This window comes from Mus caroli, unplaced genomic scaffold (assembly GCF_978045245.1).
Source record: "Mus caroli unplaced genomic scaffold, Mus_caroli_1 scaffold_19, whole genome shotgun sequence".
In the NCBI taxonomy this organism is placed as follows: Eukaryota; Metazoa; Chordata; class Mammalia; order Rodentia; family Muridae; genus Mus; species Mus caroli.
In genome coordinates this window covers 19,184,553-19,207,320 of record NW_028227274.1, presented here as the reverse complement: position 1 = coordinate 19,207,320, position 22,768 = coordinate 19,184,553, and the positions used below count along the sequence as shown (strand labels likewise).

Here is a 22,768-nt window from a genome sequence, read left to right as displayed (position 1 = left end):
TCTCTATTAATCCCATTAAATCCTTTTAATATTAGAGCATGTGTTGCTTTATAGCATTAACTAGTGTCTTGCACTCAACAGTATCTTCACAGTTTATGTCACTGCTTAGGGCATTAACAAACAGCTGTTTGAATTAAATGAGCAGTTAAGGACCCTGTTCATTAACTCAAAAGTTTCATGTATTTTTAATTCCTTAAATCTAATGGTATCATCGCCCTCCAAGAAATCTATCTTTGATTATAATTTGCTCCGGCCACTGTTGGTCATGGGGGGGGGGTGTTGATTGTTTTTGTATATGAGTTATATCAGGGTGCATATCTGTAAAGAATCCTAGCACTTTCGTATCAGTTTCATTCTTAGGGGATATAAAACTTTAAAAGTTGTTTTGTGGCAGTTGTGTTAAGATTTTCTCCAATTTTGGTTACTGATGACTTCATTTAGCTAATGTAAAGAGGCAGTTGGAATGGAATTATTTGCATTTGAAATGGCTCAATCAGAGGTTTGAGGCTGGCTCATTTACAAGAAAAAGAAAATTGTATTTGGACAGTGACAAATTATGGATGCAATCCCCTGTGCATGGCAAATGTCAGGCACGGATTTTTCTCCTTTTAGAGAGAGCATGCTAGCCCAGTAGTTTAGGAGAAGCTGCCCTGCTTGCCATTATTCTTCCAGGAAACTCCACTCAGTCGTCAGAAGAAAGCTACCGAGGACAGGGCACGCACCTCCTGTTCAGAATAAACTGCAAACGGTTGTGGTTGTATTCCTGACTGATTCACTCCAGCCTGGTATCTTGTGGCCACCTCTTGAAATCTAGAATTTTTTTTTTTTTACTTCCTACATTTAAAATGTCATTGACAGAATAATGGACATCCATCTGAAGAGATTTTGATTTGCTATTCTCTATATTTCCCAGAAACCACCTTATAATTTGACCTTCAGCTGTCCTAATTGTCTTTAATGGAATGGTGGGGTTTGCCGCTCATTGATAGGCAGATCCATCTCACAGGTGGTTGCAGTTAACAAAATAATGTGATGAACCAATCAAGAGATCAATAACTATTTTAATCGTCATATTTACTCTTTCACTCTGCAAATGTCATGCATCAACAAGTTCAAGGTGAAATAGAGATACTGTTTACTTGTGCACAAAGATATATGGTAAACTGCTAAGGAATGGCTTTCTGGAAGAAGAAAATGTTTCCTATTCGGCTCCAGAAAATGGCCCAGCCTAGTTAAGGGTAGGCTTAAAGGGGTTGGGGGGCATCGGGGCTTGATAGTCTTTTTTTTTTTTTTTTTTTTTGTTTTTGTTTTTTTGAGACAGGGTTTCTCTGTGTAGCTTTGGCTGTCCTGGAGCTCAATTTCTAGGCCAGGCTGGCCTTGAACTCAGAAATCTGCCTGCCTCTACCTCCCAAGTGCTGGGACTAAAGGCATGTGCCACCACTGCCCAGCTTTGCTTTTTTTGTTGTTTCATTTTGTTTTGTTTTTTTGGGTTTTTTTGTTTTTTGGGTTTTTTTGGTTTTTTTGAAAGTCTTTTTAATTCTCTAAATATGTTTGGAATTCATAGTTGCCCATTTCCATAAAGTATACTTGATGACTGGTAGTTCTATAGACCGCATCAGAGATGTCTGTGTCCTTTCCACTATGAAAAAATGCAAAGTAACCAGCTAAAAATACTGGGCTTGTGTGGGCTTTGCCCTGTTATGCCCCCAAGAGGTGAACCTGAACTCTTTTAACAAAGCCAGGCTGTCTATCCCTGCTTAAGTAGGTGCAGATATAACAGTGTTCTCCATCAGTATTTAATAATTCCACGGAGATTCACATGAATGAACAACAGAAGCATTATTTGAAAATGCCTGGAAGAGACTATAACATCTAGGCTAGAAGAAGTATGAAAAATCAGGCTGGTTATATATATATTTTTTTCAAATATATATGCACACAAAAGAAATATATAAATATACCTAGCATGTATATATGTATATTAAATCTATACTTACTGAATCATAAGCATTATGTATATATGTATGCTTAATATATATAGATATGTGATAGACACATTCATTATTTATACACGTTTAAATTTATCTTGAATATAAAGATGTATATTCATAAACATGTTTGATACATTTACATATATGAGTTATTAAATTTTATGTTTACTATATATACTCTACACATAGTAAACACAGAGAAACCCTGTCTCGAAAAACAAAAACAAAAACAAAACAAAAAAAAATCATATATATATATATATATATATATATATATATACATATATATGTATATTTAAATATTCTGATTTCCTCTCAGCCCTGTCTGGATTCAATTGGCCTCCATAGCTACACTTCTAGCCAAGACATCGGCATCTTTGATTTACATTAATCTTTTAATTGGTTGCCTCATCTACATGTTCCCCAGATAACCTGAAACTATGGTTTATAAACTAATTTGTAGAGAATTGAGAAAAACAAAATAAAACCAACAATGAGCCACCCCTCAGAACTCTGGTGTGGAGTGTCGATGGTAGTACACACTAAGGTTTTCCCTGAGCACCTAGGACTGTGGGTTATGAACTCAATGCACTTCTGTGACTTGCCAGTTCCACCTGCCCATCCAAGTCTAAGGCTACTGGCAGTTCTGTGACTGTCTGCTGGGCACATTAACCCCTGAGCAGTATCCCAAGTGCCCACAGCATGCACTATGACCCACAGGCTTCTCCTTGGCCCCAGGAATCTGCAGTCCAGATACATGCTCAAGGGAACCTTGTCTGTGGTCTAGCTCATGGTCTTTCTTGTGCTCTCCTTGTCTCCTTTACTGTTCTTCTTTCCCTCTTACAGCAGCACTGTGCAATCATTTGTGTAATTCATTTGCATGACTTCCAATAAGAGGTAGGATCTCTTCCCACCACTGGACAGCCATCATCTTACAGGCAGAGGAGTTACTTGGGAAATATTTTCAAATATTCAAGTGAACTCTGTTGTTTGCTTTAATGCAAAAACGTAGACTTGTTTTTCCAAGAAAATTAATTTGCACTACTTAAATTTTTGATCAATAATTAGTCAAGTTATGTGTTTTTAATACTGTTATCAGAATTCCTTTCTGTCTCTGTTACACTACCATCAAAATCAATTAAGTTGCTGTTGACCTCAGTGTTTTGAGTGTTAATTGTATTTATTGGTAACTTTGCATAGTTAGTATCAAATGCTTTATCTTTTATCCAAAGTATTTTATTTTGTTTTCAATACATTAAATGATTTCTGGTTTTGTGCTAATCTGTTGTTTACTGTGTTGTGAAAAAAATCAGAGGGAATTTAAAAGATAGGATGAGAATTTGAAGCCTGCCAGAATGGGAGAGTGAACTGGGAAATAGACAGCCACCTTATGCTGGGCATTGCCAAGAGCAGGAAAAAAAAAGGCCTGGCAAGGGTAACTGTTATGACAGCAGCCAGTACAGCAAGTGTGTGCAGGTGGGAAGGAGGGCTCAGCTGCCAAGCCATGAGATGCAGGACCATGAGGAAGATGTCTCAGAGGTGGACTTCCAGCTTTGGCAGATCACCAGTCAGATACAAGCACTTAGAGATATCCTCCATTCATAGTTTGACTCCTGAGCACAAATATCTCTATACATAAATACAATTTACTCTACTCATTCTTTGGTAATAAAATAACAAATTTGAAAGAGGCTTGTGGAGAAAAAAAGTAACAGGTCACCAGAATAGCCTCCCTGGTAAGGAGGATTCGCCTGTATGAGTGCTGGGAATTACCGTGTGATTTAAAGTCGAAGGGTGAACCTAATGTGACGGAGGACATGAAGTGTTAATATATGTGGAAAGAGGTGGGGAAGTTAGAAAGCTATTTGCCTAATGTTAGTTATAAGCACAAATGTTCTTGCAAAACAACTGTAAACTGTAAAGCAGTCAAAAAACAAAAATAATCCAGGAGCTCCCAGGGAAAGACTACCACCGGCTACGTATTACACGGTCATAATTAACCAGTGTAAATAATCTCTCTCCTGGTTCTTACACAACACACCTGTGGAAAGGGATCCCAAGAGCCCCCAAGAATGACTCCCAGGTCCCGGGATGAAGAGTTCACTAGCAGCCAGCAGACTCGCATTTGTTATCAATGAGTTGCTGCTGAACTGCAGTTCCAAGGCTGTCGCTGTAAAACCACAGTGCATCGGGCTTTGTTGGAGGTTAGTAGCACTTGTTAATTTGATCAAGGCTGAAGTTTACGGAGGATAAAGTAAACAATGCAAACTGCAGACACCATCAGTTTCCTATGGGCAGTGAAGTGGAATCTGTTCCATTTACACTTCACAACAACATCTGATGGGCTTTGTCAGTGCCGCACAGAGTAATTAAACCTGAAATCAATAGCAGGCATTTGTCATGTTTACAGCCGCTCTTTCTGCTGGGTTAAACTCATCAGTTTAGTGCGCTTCTGTTTTACTGCAGAGACATGCTCCATTATTTCTTCAGGTACAGTTGAGATATTCAGTTACATGCCCAATAGTTTGAATACGACATTAAGATTAAAAGGGACAGGCAAATGGACAGTTTTTGTAATTTATTTGCTGATTTCCTTCACTGGTGTTGGATTTCTGTTTCCTTCAGTGTTTTTGGAAACCCTTTTGTGGTTGGAGACAATAGATCCCCATACTTCCCAAACTGGGAAAAAGTCTCACCACAATTTTGATAGAATTTGACACCAGCTGTAGCTACCTGCTACACGCAAGGGTCACTGGCATGTTTGGAGCTGGAGATTAGAAGATAACTAAGATTCATATCTGTTGCCACATTTGAGGAAAGTTCGTACTTCCCCAGTTGTTAAGAATTGTCCTTGGATTTTTTTCCTTTGTCTCATTTTTTTTCAAACATACCAACATTTCATTCCTATGCTCCTTGCTGAATTTTTTTCTATAATTTGGTAAAAGATGAGTTTTTACATTAAAAGTGTCTGACTCAACGACACAAGCATATTAAGGAGTTGAAAAGCATGTCTGGTTTTGCAGTGTTCCCCTTGCTTAATGAAGGCTTTTGCTGGCCCCATTTTCCAAGTCATCATAAGCATCTTGCCTTGTCATAGCATTGTGCTCATCGTCATACAGGTAGACAGGAATGGAATAAGAATGAATCTTATTGTTGATGATTTGCTTCTATATAAACTATTTTATTCTTGGGAGTTTCCCCACTCTAACATCTCACCATTTTTACCCAGCAGCATATTCAACTATATTTATTAATAAAATCCCTTTGTTTTGAAAAGTCACCAAAAATCCCACATATTTTCTGGGAGCATCTTTCTTTTCAATCTACTTTTACATTGTATTATTTGTGGAGATAACATACCTATGACAGCAGACCTAACTGTTCTAGAGAGTTCTAGTCATCCACAGGAAGTGGTATTCTAAGCCCTTAGAGCAATTTATGATTGGGTTAACCATGAAAATATATGTTATCACTCTCGAAAGTCTAAAGAGCAGAAGGTCATGGTACAAATTGTTCTTACTTAGTAAAGATGGGATAGTTCTACAAGTTGTGCATCATTCAGGGGTTGCATAAGGTAGAGATGTAGAGACTCGGATGCTGAGTGTTTTTGACATCAGGTTGTGACATTCTGGGTTGGATCTACTTTTGTTAGGATTAGCAGAAATGCAGTGCCATGAGCACCATGCTCTATCTCATGCCTACGATTCCTTTCCTGTATCCTGAGTCAATGATTTAAAAATTATCCACTCATCTCATAGAAAATGGAAAGAGAACCTGGAATGGCTCAGAAGGTAAATGTACCTGCAGTGTAAACCTGACACCCAGGCTTTGATCTCTCAGCACAGGTTGTTCTCTCACATCTCTGCCAGTGGGCACATTGGCACATGCTGGCATGCGTGTGCACTCACACACATATGCTAATGAAAACGGAAGAGAAATGAAGTTGCCAAGACAGTCTGGGCAGAAATGTCTTTAATTTTAATGTACATTTTCTCAGCATATTTGATTCAAATTTCTGAGAAATATAATCTGTAAGAAATTATTAAATGTGTCAAGTAGGAATTAAGAATTTACATGAATCTGGCAAGTCAAATGACAGTACTTCTTGGACATAGTGATGTTAATGAATTCATTGGAGTCATCAAAATCAAATTTTTATAAAGTACAATATTTTTATCTGGACTTTCAATATACTTATGACAACAAGCATGGCTGTTAGTGACTATACCCAAAGTAGTTATTAAAATAACATCAGCCTACACATCCACAGCTATACTTTTGGAGACTAGGAGGCTTATTTGAAGTCAGATCATAGGATTTTGCTGAACTCAAACTTGGAGCTCACACCTCCCATTCTTTAAGTTCTTGTTTTCCATGTGCTGAAATTTCTTCTATATACTATGTCTATGAAAAATTCAGTTAAGGATATAAAAGCATGTTTGAAGACCTATTTTGTAGAAAATTGAGGTTAACCTGAGACAGTCACTATGGCAACTGCAGAATCATAGAATAATAATTAGGCTTGTTGTAGAGCTTAATAAATGCCAGTCTCGAAGTGCTAGCCCTCAGAGTATATTGCCTGGAATTCTCTAGGCCAATAACAAACCCCAGAATGAATTAAGTCTGGGAATAGTATTTGATGTTGGCTGCCTTCATTCCCACTCCTTTCCCACATGTGTTCCTCTGACTTGAACTCTTCAAAAGACCATGGGCCTACACATCTGGCTTGGTGTAGTTTCTCAAGGGGTTTATACTAAGGCAGACATATTATTATATGACATAAATCATAATAATAATTTAAGCACAAAATTTCACATACACTATCAAAACTAAATATGAAATGTAATAAAAGCCATAACAATTTTACAACAGTCATTTAAAAGTTACCACACATTGATCTTCCAACAAGTTCAGGTTTTAGATTTTCTGGCCCAGCAGAAAATGAAGCAGTTAAACAAGCTTTAGTTATCCAAGGAGTCTCTTCCTATATGGGGGATGCCTCCAAGTTCAAGGCAATCTTTCTTTGAGCATTTGCACAAGACGGTTAGTTCAGTGAATACCATGCTGGCCAAAGTACCAAGATGTGCATGTTGTAGTAAAGTGTACTGTGTATTGATGGGTTTATTTTACTCACCAATGCCAACAAATCTGTACCTATGTCAATGAAATAGTGAAGAAATAGCTGAGGCTTGGGAGAGATTAGGGGATTTGTCTACTGTTGATACTTGCAGCGGCAATACCAAACTTCAAGCTTGAGTGTTTCATTTCTTCTTCTAGTGGTTTCTAAAGTCATCTTGCTACATTGATTTAAAAAAAGGGAAAGAAAACTGCAATGGGCGGATTTCTATGGTAACCTATGCCTTGGTTGCAATATAAACAGCAAAGCAGAATGAGTAGGCTATCTGCCCATGCGTACATTATGACACCTGAGTTTGCATCTGTCAACTCCTTTGTGGTGCATCTATGTGAACACATGTGTGCATGTGTGTGTTTTACATTCATTCATTATAAGAAATTAGTTTAAACTATTATGGCTGGCTAGACAAGTCCAAAATCTGTAGCACAGGTAACCAAGGACAAAAAATCATGAGAGGCTAGAAGTTGGAGAACAGATGAAAAACTACAGTACAGATGCAGAATTTGTTACCGCTCTCTCTGGCTCTATCTCTGCAAAATGGAATCTGTTCCCAAGTTCTTACAAGTGATTAAATCAGATCATGTGGGATAAGTTCCCGCATTAAGCTGTATAAAGATGTAGCTACATTTTAAGACCCCTTCATAGACTCACCTAATTTCATTGAACAAAAGCGAAATGAAACTTTAAAAAAGAGTCACATCAAAAATATCATCATAGTCTATCCTTGTCAACTCAGAAACTATGCATTATCTTTAAATTGTAATATTGAAATAAACATATACTCAAAGAAAGCCATGTTTTTACCTAATACAGTAAGAATCATCCTGCATATCTGCAAATTCATCTGGAACAACAAAAAACCTAGGATAGCAAAAACTCTTCTCAAGGATAAAAGAACCTCTGGTGGAATCACCATGTCTGACCTAAAGCTGTACTACAGAGCAATTGTGATAAAAACTGCATGGTACTGGTATAACGACAGACTAGTAGACCAATGGAACAGAATTGAAGACCCTGAGATCAACCCACATACCTATGGTCAATTGATCTTTGACAAGGGAGCAAAAACCATCCAGTGGAAAAAAGACAACATTTTCAACAACTGGTGCTGGCACAACTGGCGGTTATCATGTAGAAGAATACGAATTTATCCATTCCTATCTCCTGGTACCAAGGTCAAATCTAAGTGGATTAAGGAACTCCACATAAAACCAGAGACACTGAAACTTATAGAGGAGAAAGTAGGGAAAAGCCTCGAAGATATGGGTACAGGGGAAAAATTCCTGAATAGAACAGCAAAGGCTTGTGCTGTAAGATCGAGAATCGATAAATGGGACCTCATAAAGTTGCAAAGCTTCTGCAAGGCAAAAGACACCGTCAATAAGACAAAAAGACCACCAACAGATTGGGAAAGGATCTTTACCTATCCTAAATCAGATAGGGGACTAATATCCAATATATATAAAGAACTCAAGAAGGTGGACTCCAGAAAGTCAAATAACCCCATTAAAAATGGGGCTCAGAACTGAACAAAGAATTCTCACCTGAGGAATACCGAATGGCAGAGAAGCACCTGAAAAAATGTTCAACATCCTTAATCATCAGGGAAATGCAAATCAAAACAACCCTGAGATTCCACCTCACACCAGTCACACCAGCTAAGATCAAAAATTCAGGTGACAGCAGATGCTGGCTAGGATGTGGAGAAAGAGGAACACTCCTTCATTGTTGGTGGGATTGCAAGCTGGTACAACCACTCAGGAAATCAGTCTGGCGGTTCCTCAGAAAATTGGACATAATACTACCAGAGGATCCAGCAATACCTCTCCTGGGCATATATCCAGAAGATGTTCCAACAGGTAAGAAGGACACATGCTCCACTATGTTCATAGCAGCCTTATTTATAATAGCCAGAAGCTGGAAAGAACCCAGATGCCCCTCAACAGAGGAATGGATACAGAAAATGTGGTACATTTACACAATGGAGTACTACTCAGCTATTAAAAGGAATGAATTTATGAAATTCCTAGGCAAATGGATGGATCTGGAGGACATCACCCTGAGTGAGGTAACATATTCACAAAGGAACTCACACAATATGTACTCACTGATAAGTGGATATTAGCCCAAAAACTTAGGATACCCAAGATATAAGATACAATTTGTTAAACACATGAAACTCAAGAAGAACGAAGACCAAAGTGTGGACACTTTGCCCCTTCTTGGAATTGGGAACAAAACACCCATGGAAAGAGTTACAGAGATAAAGTTTGGAGCTGTGAAGAAAGGATGGACCATCTAAAGACTGCCATATCCAGGGATCCATCCCATAATCAGCTTCCAAACGCTGACACCATTGCATACACTAGCAAGATTTTTCTGAAAGGACCCAGATATAGCTGTCTCTTGTGAGACTATGCCGGGGCCTAGCAAACACAGAAGTGGATGCTCACAGTCAGCTATTGGATGGATCACAGGGCCCCCAATGGAGGAGCTAGAGAAAGTACCCAAGGAGCTAAAGGGAACTGCAACCCCATAGGTGGAACATTATTATGAACTAACCAGTACCCCAGAGCTCTTGTCTCTAGCTGCATTTGTATCAAAAGATGGCCTAGTCGGCCATCACTGGAAAGAGAGGCCCATTGGACTTGCCAACTTATATGCCCCAGTACAGGGGAATGCCAAGGCCAAGGGGTGGGGTGGGTGGGTGGGGGAATGGGGGGGGAGTGTATTGGGGACTTTTTGGATAGCATTGGAAATGTAATTGAGGAAAATACCTAATTAAAAAAATAAATAGGAAATACTAAAAATAAAAATAAAAATAAATATGCACGGTGAAAAAAAAATCATCCTGCATATAACTAAAAGCAAATTAATTTTCTCCCCAGAAGAAAATTGAAGATTTGGATGGCATTTACTTTTCTCCTTTGACATATTACAATTTAAACATAGACAATAAGATATTAGGCTAAATAATTAGAGGATAATAAAGAAAGCAAAATGATTCAGTTGCTTGTGTATTTGTTACTCTTTCTGTTCCCTTGATCAAATATCTGGCAAAAGGATAAGGAGGTAAAGGTATTTTTGACTCATGGTTTAGAAGACACAATCCATTGAGGAAGGAAAAATACAGTAGCTAAGGTGGGGTTGTCTGTCAGGGTGACATTTATGAGGACATGACCCAGTGGCAGTTAGAAAGCTTAAAGAACTTAACAAGAACCAGAAGTACAGATGGGCTGTCAACCTTAAAGAGTCAGCCCCAATTGGCCTACACCAACTAAACTCCAACTAAACCTTACAGTTATGCAATTTTTTAATAACTTATAGTCTTTATGAATGTTTTGCCTATATGTATGTGTACAGTCCATGATTAAGCCTGGTACCTGTGGTGGTCACAAGAGTTATCAGGTTGCCTGAAACTGGGGTTACATATGGTTGTGAACTATCATGTAGGTGCTGAGAACCAAAACATGGATTTTTCTGCAAGACTGGCAAATGCTCTTAACTGCTGAGCCATCTCCCCAGCCCTTAGACCTCAACATCTTGAAGGTTCCATAGCCTCCCCAAACAGTGCCACCTACTGGTACCCAACAATATACATACATGATAATTTGTGTTGAAATAATTGTCATAGTCTTCCTTTGTGGTTGCAGATAGTATTTACTACAAGATCATAAACCTAGGGAAGCATTTCAGTTGCTTTTTGCCATTTGCCTCAGCATGATACAATCACTCATTCTATAATGATATCTACATTAGCACTTGGCAAAAGTTGGGGTGGGTTTTTGAAGATTTGCAGTGATGTCCTATCATTAGAGTATATATTCTAGAGTTTATTCTTCAAGGCATTTCTACATGAATCACACCCTCATTGAGTCTTCAGTGGGTGTTTTATTCCATATTCCTTAAGTGAGGTGGAGAACCAAATAAAATCAATGTATTTCTTGAACATTGAACCATTACTTGATTTTATTTGCCCACAAATAAATTTATTGGTCAGGGGGAAAAAAACATACTGAGTACAACAGCTTAAGAGTAGATGAATAATTCAGCAACTCTGTGGATGTCTGTACCTGGGTCAATGGGCCAGGATCATTGTGAGTACCAAGAGAAACTAGGACTGCTACCACAAGGCAGAGACAATGAGAAATATGAGTATAGTGTGGGAGGGCCTCAAAGGCATCTTTTAATACTCCCACATCCTGTGATTCAAGTCAATAGAAAACTATAACAGGCTAATTACACCAGAATAGAGGGGCCATTGATTTCATGCGTGAAGGCTTGAGTCACCACACCAGGCACAGGACCACAACGTAAGTACACAACCTAAAGATAGAGAAAGCAAATTCATATACAAAGTGCTCATTCCATACAAACAAAACCATCTAACGGGTACTCATATATTAAAGCATATTGAACAGTCTAGGAACAAGGCCTGGGATTCTTCTTTCTCCACCAACTTTTGTTAGATGCCCCCCGCCCCCACTGCCCCATAGCAAAGAAGCAGAGGGATTCCTCATTTCTATCTGGGGACAAATGTTCACACTCATACTTTCTAGCCTTCCTGTGATTGTTCTTTTGGGATTTGTTTAGTCAGCCTCCATAATTTTGTGAACAAACTACTTTTAGTAGAAGAATGGATAAATAGGTAGATAATAGACTATAGGGATTTAGATAATAGACAATAGAAAGGAGAGATAGATAAATGATAGACAGCTGGAGAGATATACTGTAGGTAGATGATAGAAAATTAGAGATAGATGATGGGTAGATGGATGATGCATGGATAGATGATAGATGAGATTAAGATGATATATGATACAGTCCACGTTGATCTGTCACCTTTCAAAAGTGACACATCTAAAGTTAACAATGAAAATTGTTATAAGAAATGTGTTGTGTATTATATTGTTTTATACACATAATCATGAAAATTTGTACACATTTAGATGTGTGTCAGAACTAACATACTCATGATACATGAAATACATGAAAAATGTAAGAAATGTTTCACTGCTTTGTGCACATCATCATGAAAGTGTTCACACATTAATGTGAGTCAGGGAACCAATATACTCAAGAGAGATGACATTTCTGATAGTGGAAGACGGCATAATATATGACCATAAACTTTTTCAGTAAGTAGAACAAGTATATACTCTTCTAACAATTATAATACATAAACTAGTCACATATTATCAAGTTTTTCAGTCTGTGCCTATGAGTATGCAGTGTACTTTTATCCAGGATCAGTGCCACAAACATGCGACAAATGGGTTGTGCTATGTCAGGAAAGCTACATTGTCAATAGACAGCAGTGGTTTTTGTGTTTTTTTTTTCAATAATCTTATGGGGCTTCTCATGCATATGTGGCCAGTTGTTGATGAATTTTTTTCTCGTAGCACCTATACTTTGTCTTGCTAGTCCTCATGACTGAACCTAGGGTTCCCATCATGTGGTATATGTTCGTTTTCTCCATGCATCCAATTAACACTAGCCTATGTGCTGCTGTGAAGGGATTTTGCACATGCAATTAAAGTCCCAAGTCAGTAACGTTTTAGGAAAAGGAGATCGTCCCTGGTGAACCTGACCTAATTAAGTGATCCCCTATGAGTGAGTGGGCTTTTCCTGGAGAAAGAAATTTAAGTTGGGAGGGAGGTTTTGACAGAAGCTTCACTGCTCCGGGGCCTAAAAGAGAAAGTCACATGGAAAGGTTTCATATGGGCATCGTTGAGCTAAGAGCAATGCCATGCTCACATCTAGCAAATCAGAACTCTTTGCCCACAGTCTGAAGGACCTGGAAAAAATGACAGGACCCCTTGTGCAGTCTCTAGCTAAGACTCATCTGTGTGTCAGAGACTGAGAGGAACTTGTGACCTGCAGAACTGTACATGTACAAAATAATATGATACGATATTGTTTTAAGTTGCTTGTTGTGAATGATAGCCCCTGCAACAATAGAAAAGTAATATGAAGATGTTCTCTTAACTAACCTCAGATTCCTTTCTATGAACTGAGTTGAGAATATCTCTGCCTGAGATTTTCAAGGAGCCCTTGGAAGCTTAATTTTTCCCTCTGAACCCAGTGTTCCTGGCAACACAAGCTTCGGTAACTTCAGCACACAGTTCGGGATCACATTTCCCAGATTTGTCTGAAACCCCTGGAGGCAAGCAAATTTTAGAAAGGGAAAGCCACTCTGGAGCTCAGCTTTGTTCTTGTCCAGCTTGAGAATCTTCATAGCAGATCCCAGGCTAATGACTCCAAGATCTAGCTAATAACTGCGAGGACTAATGCAAATGTTATTCTTCCATGAATACCGTCAGAAATTATTAGGAAACTTTTGGAACAATATTTTCTATCTGTAGACATTCATTTGGCATTGGCTTAGTCAAACATACTAACTATGTTGAAATTCTCCTACTTTGCAGTACAGACATCATTTACTTGGATATACTTCTCCTGAAAGTCCCTCGGAGAGCATTGCTCTAAGAAGAAACTGAGGCTGTACTGGGATTACTGCAGAAACATTGACCCCTTTATAGTGCATAAACATATAGGCATTTACACAGAGTCGATTAACAAACTAAAGAGAGCAGCTAGGAAGTACTGATATCTAGTGGAATAAAAGCCAGCAGCATGTACAAGTGTGGCCGAACAAGAACAGGTACGGATGACACAATATGGGCCCTGTACATCATCATTGTGGACTCTCTGGCTGGGAAGGGAAAGTGAAAAGTCAAGTTTTTCAAAGAATTTTCTAGTGATAACAATTTCAGCAACAGGAGTTTAAAAAAAAAACAGTATTGTTATCAATTCTAGTGGTTTTAAAAAAGGTGTTGGGAATTGATTTTCCTCATAGGATTATCTTAAACAAAGCTTACAAAAAATGCTTGACGTAGTGCATTTTTATAAAACAAGCTATATAAAAATATTAAGAACTTTAATTAAGCATGATAACATTACATTAATGCTTGTACCTCGGTGCTTTAGCAGACTGTGAGCAGAATATCCAAGAATAGGAAATCTGGAATCAAGTCAGTTAGAATTCTCAGAAAATTCTGTCTCCCAGAGCATGCACATTGCACTAATAGAATGTAGAAACAGCTAGGCATTGTCTGTAAAAATACAATTGGCTGTGTTTGATGGCAAATGGATTAATATCAAAATTTTAACTCTTTTTAATGTCTAATTTTTGTCATTTGTTGTCACTGGCCTCAGAAGAATATGGATCATTGATTTATGACAAAAACATAAGGAAATAAATATATTAGATAAACAGATCCATCTATGTGGGATATATATATTTATGCACATGTAGCTTATGCACACATGTATACAAGTATGATGTATGATTATATCCATAGAGTTTCTATTACTTAGCAGTGTAGGACCCCTTGCATTCAGGCCTATAACCTCTCAGACTGTAATCTGGACCAGATGTTTCTGAAGGAATAACACGTATAATGTACCTAATTTTTACAAGACTACACAATAGGTAGATAGTTCCTTCTCATCCCAGCTGGTGATAGTCTATGCCCTGAAGCTTAGAGATTTATAACCCTTGTAATTTTACCCTAAATCGACTAATTGCAGATGCTACTCCATTGTATGATTTTAATTAGTGGTAAAAACTCGGCCAGGATGTTAAATGTCAAGATAATGAATTTCAACTGGGTATGATACCTAGAATCCTTAGAAATTACTGGTATCACAGATTTTATTTATTTGTGATTATAATCTTACTCTAAAATTATGTAAGGATTATTCTAATTATCCTTAGAAATTACTGGTATCACAGATTTTATTTATTTGTGATTATAATCTTACTCTAAAATTATGTAAGGATTATTCTAATGCAAAGTCATTCTTTTTGCCAGAAATACCAAAGTACAACAAAATAAATAAATAATTTCCTTTCTGAAGAAAAATATCAAGTATATCAAGTGTTACTGAATTGACACCATTTTCATGAAATAATTTAATTCATAAAATGGAATATGGTTCAAGAAAATAGAATTAGAATGTAATTTGTTTTGCTTTCCTCTCAACAACCTTTCTTAGGGTGGGGGGGGGTGTTGTTTTCTTTCTTGACTCTTAGTCAGGCGAGCTTTGAAGTTGAAATCTTACTGCTCTTGTGTCTGGAGTGTTAGGATTGTAGATATGCTGCCCTGGGCCTCAACCAGAAGATTTTGGATCTATGTTGAGACCACCTCGTTTCATCACTGGACATTCCATGAGGAACTGAAAAACTGTTGGAGGATTGGGTTTTATGGAGTTTTTGTTTAAGAAGACTTTCTTCAAATACCATCAGTTTATTTTTTTATTAGGTATTTTCCTCATTTACATTTCCAATGCTATCCCAAAATTCCCCCATACCCTCCCCCACCACTCCCCTACCCACGCACTCCCACTTTTTGGCCCTGGCGTTCCCCTGTATTGGGGCATATAAAGTTTGCAAGTCCAATGGACCTCTCTTTCCAGTGATGGCGACCAACATTATGAACTAACCAGTACCCCGGAGCTCTTGACTCTAGCTGCATATGTATCAAAAGATGTCCTACTCGACCATCAGTTTATTTTTATGTGACAACAGAATGTGCAAAAATGTCCGTGGTGTTATTGCAAAGAAATTCAAGCACCTCCCATAGTCAGCTTAGGTCTGAAGAATCATTCCATTCACAGGTGTGTGCTTTAATCAGTATATATTTCCTCTCATTCGCATGGGTTCTCTTTGCATGAAATGCAGGGGATTTCCCATCACTTCTATGTTCTCATCATAAGGACACATGGCATAGTATAGGAAAGTCACCAAACGACTGTAACAGTGATCATAGAAAGACACATGGAGTCCAAATGCTGACCTTGTCTCCTCTTGAGTTTGTCAAACTTGGCATTAAAGCTAACAAGCTATCAACGATAATAGTGAAGCCCTGGAGACTACACAGGAAGGTTCAGTGGCTCGGCCTCCTCTGCCAGTGAGTTCCTTACTTACCTTCCAGGAGAGCATGGCCCATTCCTGGAATTCACTCACTGAGCTGTCCAGCAAACAAAGAGTATGTGGCTGAAAAATAAGCAAGTTCCATCTTCAAAACCATGAGCTAGGGCAAAGTTGACTGTCCAAAACACTCAGCTGCCTCACACTTCAAATTCCTACTGTTTGTTCTTCCAAATGTCTTTATCTTTTAGCCAAGAAGGATCATCCACTTGCTAGAATTTATGTAAATAGATAGTACCAAACAATTCAAACATTCTGTCACCTTGAATACAACCTGCAGAAACTACCATGTATTGTCCCATACATCCGTGTATTCACAGGTGTGGGATCCTGAGACTAACAGTTCTATAGTCAAAACTGCTAAATATGTATCTTCTGGGAATCACTGGAAAGCAGGTGTCCAGAGAATAGATAAAATGCTGGGACACACAACATAGCACACATGAGTATGAAGGCTCAGAATCAAGCTCAGGAGTCTATTTGTAGGATGTTCCATATGTCAGCATCTGATGGCATGTGATGGATTTCGACTTGAGTGCTATCCTTTCGAGCCAGCGATTGCTCTAAGACCACTGAAAGGTACAAGTTGGATGATGCCAAGCACTTCTGGAATTGATAGTGCGTTTCCTGTCTGAAGATAGGCAGTTTCTTCTGTTCCTGAAAGAACCTAGAGTAACTTTTATAAGGAAGTGCAATGAGTGTGCGTTGGGCTGGGTATGATTGACGAATGGAACAGCTCTTGCTGAGGTGGGACTGAAGGAAGGATAAATCTGAAAAACTGCTCAGTCTTGCTCCTCTCTTAAGAATTGAGGAAAGCACACCCTGGAGTAGCTGCCATTGAAAAAATTGTCACCTCCTTCTTGTCAGATCACCCAAATATGCAGCAAGTGTATGATTTCTGTGCTCCAAAATGTTTTAGGTGAGTTCACTTAAATGCTGCTTTTAATTTGTGATTTGCAATTTCTACTTGCCCAGAGGGTGAAAATATGTCTGTGATTATAAAAGACACTCTGTAATTTAAAATAAATTAATTAATTAATAAAAAGGATCACCTCTACTTGTTTCACCGGCGCTCCCTCACTCTTCTTTTTAGAATGTTAATCTCTGGATTGTGGGGACAGAGCTTAGCAAGTGCGTGTATGCAGCAAAGCAGGAGGTCTAGATTCCTGCTTCTGTTCCAGGGAAAATCTGCACGTACACTGGGGTGCAGCACAGAGAGATTATACAGTAAAATGCTTCCACAAACTAGAGTTTAAAGACCCGGAAACCTTATTATTTTTCTCAGTCAAAATGTAAATGGATAAATTCCTATGTTTTTTTAGGTTGTAAACATGAATCATGAAGGCTTCTCTAAACAGCTCAAAAACATATCTCTCACAAAATGCCAGACCTGTATAATCCGCTGAAAATCCCACTCATTTGAGAATACTTGGCTGCGGTGGACACTTTGAAACCCAAGAGATTTGTGTTCAGCACACCTGTCTCCTTTGTACAGACACCTATGGGCTCAAGACGGCATAAGGATTACATGGCTTCGCTCATCTGTTAACTGAAATGGTGCTCACCGAGTCTACTGCACACCACATGGAAAGGCACAAAGTTAATATGGCAAAAAACAGTTCAAAGAAGTGGGAAATTAAAACAAATTTAATAGCTATAACAAAACAGCAGCTGCAGTGTAGAGAAGTACCTGACACGAGATTGGTTGAAGCGCTCACTGTACTGTCTAGTGCCTCTTTTGTTAGAAGAGTTAAAGTGTGGGGCTGGGATGCTGGTTTTGTGGAGGGGTAACCAGGAAGGAGGATATCATTTGAAATGTAAACAAATAAAACAATTAATAAAGAATAAAACATAGTTTGTAATAATAATAATAAATAAAGATACAAATATTTTGGGGGGGAAGAAGAGTTGAAGTGTTTACTTTGTGTATACATGTGTGCACATATGTGTGGGTAAGTGTGCTTATTTGTGTGTGTATATGCTGATGCCAGAGATTAATAGCAGGAATCTGCTCAATCACTCAATTACTCTTTCTGGTATTTCTTTCGTTCTTCCTTTCTTTCTTTCTTCTTATTTTATTTTATTTTATTTTTTGTCAGTCTCTTACTGAACCTGGGCCTGGGCGACTAATTCAGTTAAGATGACTGGTCAGTAAATCCAGTCATTCTCCTGTTCCTGCTTTTTCAGTGCAGTCATTACAAGGTATCAGCCATTGCTGGATGGTTTTGTTTTGTGTTTTTCCCATGAGTGAATGTTTACATCCATAGAACTTAATTCAGGCTTGTCTGCTTACATGAGAAGCACTTATGGACTAAGCTGCCCCTTGCCGTGTTTATGGGCGTTACCATACGACACGCATAGCACATACTCTACGTTCATTAAGAACGACTTCTCAATCAGAACTATCTTCTAAATGCAAAACTGTTTCGTGTTGTGTCCTAACCCATGGAGAGGCAAGCTTGCTGTATTCTTTTCTGTCCATTCTTCTCTTCAGTTTTTCAGAAAACTAAAAGTTAGATACTGTCATCATAGTTCTATGTATGAGGAGGTGAATGCATGTGTCATGAATTTACCCTTACTTATATTTCCTTGCCTCATTGATGTTGCCATTCTTTTTCCCGGGCTGAAATGTCCAGTTGGCACAGAATTGTGAAGTGTCTCTGTGACTCTAACCTTTCACGTAGAGTTAAGATTTGCACACATTCACTATCACGATTATATTAGTTATATCTGGCCAGGAACAGAAGCAAGGCAGCCATGTAACTTCCAACCTATGTCCCTCCTTCCACTGTGGGATTCTCAAGAGACAGCTGTAGCTAACTCTGGTAAGAAAAAAAATAGGTTAAAGGTTTTCTGGATTTGGTTCTTTCCTACATTCGTTTCCAAATGGCAGTATAGGAAGGAAGGAAGCCTGAAAAACCAGATTGTGGAATATGGCAGGGTGGAAAGATGGTATCTGAAGAAGGAATGTTGGTGGTTCCAAGATTTTAGAGGACTGAGCACTCATTCCTAAGGGATGGGGAGATAGATGTGAAACTGCCAGATAGTCAGTAAAAATATTTTGTTGGAGAAAATGAAAAGGTAGATGTCTGTGGCCTCTGCTGCAGCCTATGGTGGTGCGGTGGCCCCTGCTGTGGTGGAGGCCCTGTGGGTATCTGTGATCTGTGGTGGAGACCACTGGAAACCATTGGGAGGTCCATGGTTTGTGCTGAGGCCAGCAACCATGTAGTCCTCGATCCATTCATTATGCTGCTGACTATAAAGAGGAAGGATGCTTCTTTTTCAGGGGTGTTAATGACTGCAGATGCACATAATTGAGAATGAGAGACATGGAAGTCTTCTGTGACAACCTCTCCCTCTCCAGTCTCAACCTCCCTCCCCAAAATAAACAGTCTAGACAGAAAGCCAATGAAGAAAACTCTTAAACACTGTGATGGGGATGCTGAAATGTAGCACATCATAGTTGAAGGCTTTTGAAGTTGATGGTACAAGACTCCGTTTTCTTTAAGGGCCTGGCTGCTCTGAGTTTGACCTTGATCCAAGAAGTATGTGGGCAACACAAATTGGACTTGGTATTTTTTTCTTCTTTTTTAGAGAAAGGTTTTGGGGAGCGGGGTGGGCATAGACTGACCAGGAAGTGACTGAGATCAGGGTGAATTATGTGAAAGTTTGAAGGAATCAATAAAAATATTATGTTGTGGGGAGGTAAGAAAGTGAACAGCTCCAAACTTGAGAGAGAGAGAGAGAGAGAGAGAGAGAGAGAGAGAGAGAGAGAGAGAGAGAGAGAGAGAGAGAGAGAGAGAGAGAGAGAGAACAAGACATGGTGGAATACAGCCATAAATTTGGTAACTCATTATGTTGGCATTGGCTTTGACTTCCTTTGCTTGGGGTTTGAATTACTTTGTGTTAAAGTTAATGCATTCAAATGTATCATCTGCCCACTTAACCATCTGAGGAAACTGAAAATATGGATCAACTAGCCTACACACAACAAAATATTGCATCATAATTTCTTTCAGTCACTGCAAGTCTTTTTGGGGGAGTTGGGTTTTTTGGTTTTTTTGTTTAATTTAATTTTTTTACTTATTCAGTTTACAACCTGCTCACTGCCACCCTCCCCACCATCTCCTCCCACAATCCTTCTCCCATCCCCTCTTCCTCCCCCCCCCCCCAGCAGGTGCCCCACTCCAAGTATTCCTCCTATCGTGACACTTCAAGTCTCTTAGATTCTAGGCACTTCCTCTCCTACTGAGACCAGACAAGGCAGCCCAGCTGGAAGAACATATCTCAAGTACAGGCAACAGTTTGGGGGTTAGCCCTGCTCCAGTTGTTCAGGAACTGAAGCGGGGCTAACCCCCAAACAGGGGCTGGAGCTTGAGGACTCTTATAAAAAATATATGAGGAAGGATTGCAGGACTGAAGGGGATAGGAACTCCACAGGAAGACCAACAGAGTCAACTAACCTGGACCCTTGGGGCTCTCAGAGTCTGAACCACCAACCAAAGAATGTTGTCCACTGGCTGCACACAGGCCTCCCGGCTCATATGTAGCAGATGTGCAGCTTGGATTCATGTTGCCTTAAGTCATAAATCGCCCCTTCCCCATGCACTGAACTGTCTAGAAGTCATCCTTTTTCTCCCTCATTCTCTGGTTAGTACTCATTTTAAAGGTCCATCATTCCAGGGTGTGTCTACACCACTTCCTCCAACCACTGTGCCATGCAAGGTGGTAGGAACATCACATTTAATTAGCCATTCTGAAGATTACCTGCAAAAATTAAAATTCAGCTTGGCAAGATAAGGTCCATCCTGGACTCACACAATAGAAGTTGCAGAAGCAAAATTGAGCAGACCTCTAGCCTGCCTTCCATGAAATACACTTAACAAAATGAAACATGGGTACAAGAGACACTTCAGTACTATCAATGCTATCTTAGCATCTCTGACAGCTTTCTGCAAAACTATTGATTCCATTTTGAGAGTACTTTAAAACTTTCACTACTTTTAAGGGAGTGTTGTTGAAGTTATTATTGATTGGTTGTAACTGTCTTTTTTAGTATTTGCCCCTGTCAAAATGGAAAAGAAAATGCCTTGAAATAACTGTCCCTCCCACACAAACCTAACTACAGTTCCAATAGACCTTGAATGTGAGGTCTATATTGCAGCTTCATTGTGAAGTATACTGGTATAATAATTAAAGATCTAGAAAAGATCTGGAAAGAGACTGAAAATACCTATTTTAAGTTTTGAAGTCCATTCCATCTCTCCAGCTTTACTGCAACTGTAGGTGTAAAATAGGCCATGTGCAATATAAAAGTAAATGAACTTGGACATTGATGTGCCAGTGAACTGCATTCCAAATGAAGGAGCTAGAGAAAGAACTCAAGGAGCTGAAGGGGTTCGAAGCCCCATAGGAGGAACAACAATATGAGCCAACCAGTACCCCCAGAGCTCCCAGGGACCAAATCACCAAACTAAGAGTACAGATGGAGAGGCTTATGGCTCCAGCCTCATATGTAGCAGAGGATGGCCTTGTTGATCATCAATGGGAGGAGAGGCCCTTGGTCCTGTGAAGGCTCAATGCTCCGGTGTAGGGGAATGTCAGGGACAGGAAGTGGAGTGGGTGGGTAAGTGAGCAGGAAGAGATGGGGAAGGGACAGGGGATTTCTGAAGGGGAAACCAAGAAAGGGGATAACATTTGATATGTAAATAAAGAAAATATCTAAGAAAAAAAAAGCAGGAGTGGTATAGATTTTACTGCAGAGCTATGGTTTACTGATCCTTTGTCCTCTTCCCTGGGATTAAGTTCATTTGAGCAGTAGACACAACTCAAGATAAGAGGTGCTTCAGCTGGTTTGGATCCTACATATACTTGAGATGGATGCCAAGGATGGAGGGGTGACCCAAATATTGAGCAAAAATAGATATGTGTGGGGTTTTGTGATGAGAGGAATCATGGAACTAACATTATCAACAGAGACAATGTATGAATGCGGGACTTTTACCAGACTGTGAATATCTTGCTTTTGGTACCTCTATTTTGTGCTTTATGATACTTGGAAAAACCAAGAAGAAATACCCTTTGAGGGCATTCAGAAGTAAGAGCATTCAAACCATCAGTTTAGACGCAGGAAGGCTGTGGTTCAGATCTGAGACTGAGAATAGACTGAAGCCAGGAAAGGGTGTTGATGCAAACTATACCAGACACACATCTGGACTTGGTATTACTCATGTGTGATCTAAGATAAGAAACTGGCACTCTTGTCCTCCATTTCCACACCATAAATGTAAGAAGATTGGGGGGAGGGATTGTTGTTGTTGTTTGCTGTTGACAATTCTTATTCCTGAAGTAACTACATCATATGTAAAGCTAACCTGAAGGTAGAAATGACAGTGGCTGTGTGATGTACCACTTTGCAGTTATGTGTGTCATCTAATTGGCATGTGTTATTTTCTAGGAAAGGAAATTTATTTTTAATCTATCATAATATGAGCATGGACATGACAATGAACAAGTTCAAAATTAAGCCTTGTCCCCCAATATACCAAGAGGCGAGGTTATCAAACCTCATCAATAACACATGGCAAAAAAAAGAAAGAAATTGCATCTTTGAATTTTGTCAGCAATTTCTGCACTCATATATCC

The 22,768-nt window shown here is 39.1% G+C and overlaps 1 protein-coding gene across 2 annotated transcripts in view; it reads left to right on the top strand.

Moving 5' to 3' along the window:
- The window catches only part of Ccdc178 (coiled-coil domain containing 178), a 384,989-nt gene that overhangs the window by 234,906 nt on the left and 127,315 nt on the right, over positions 1 to 22,768 (top strand). The window lies entirely within an intron of this gene.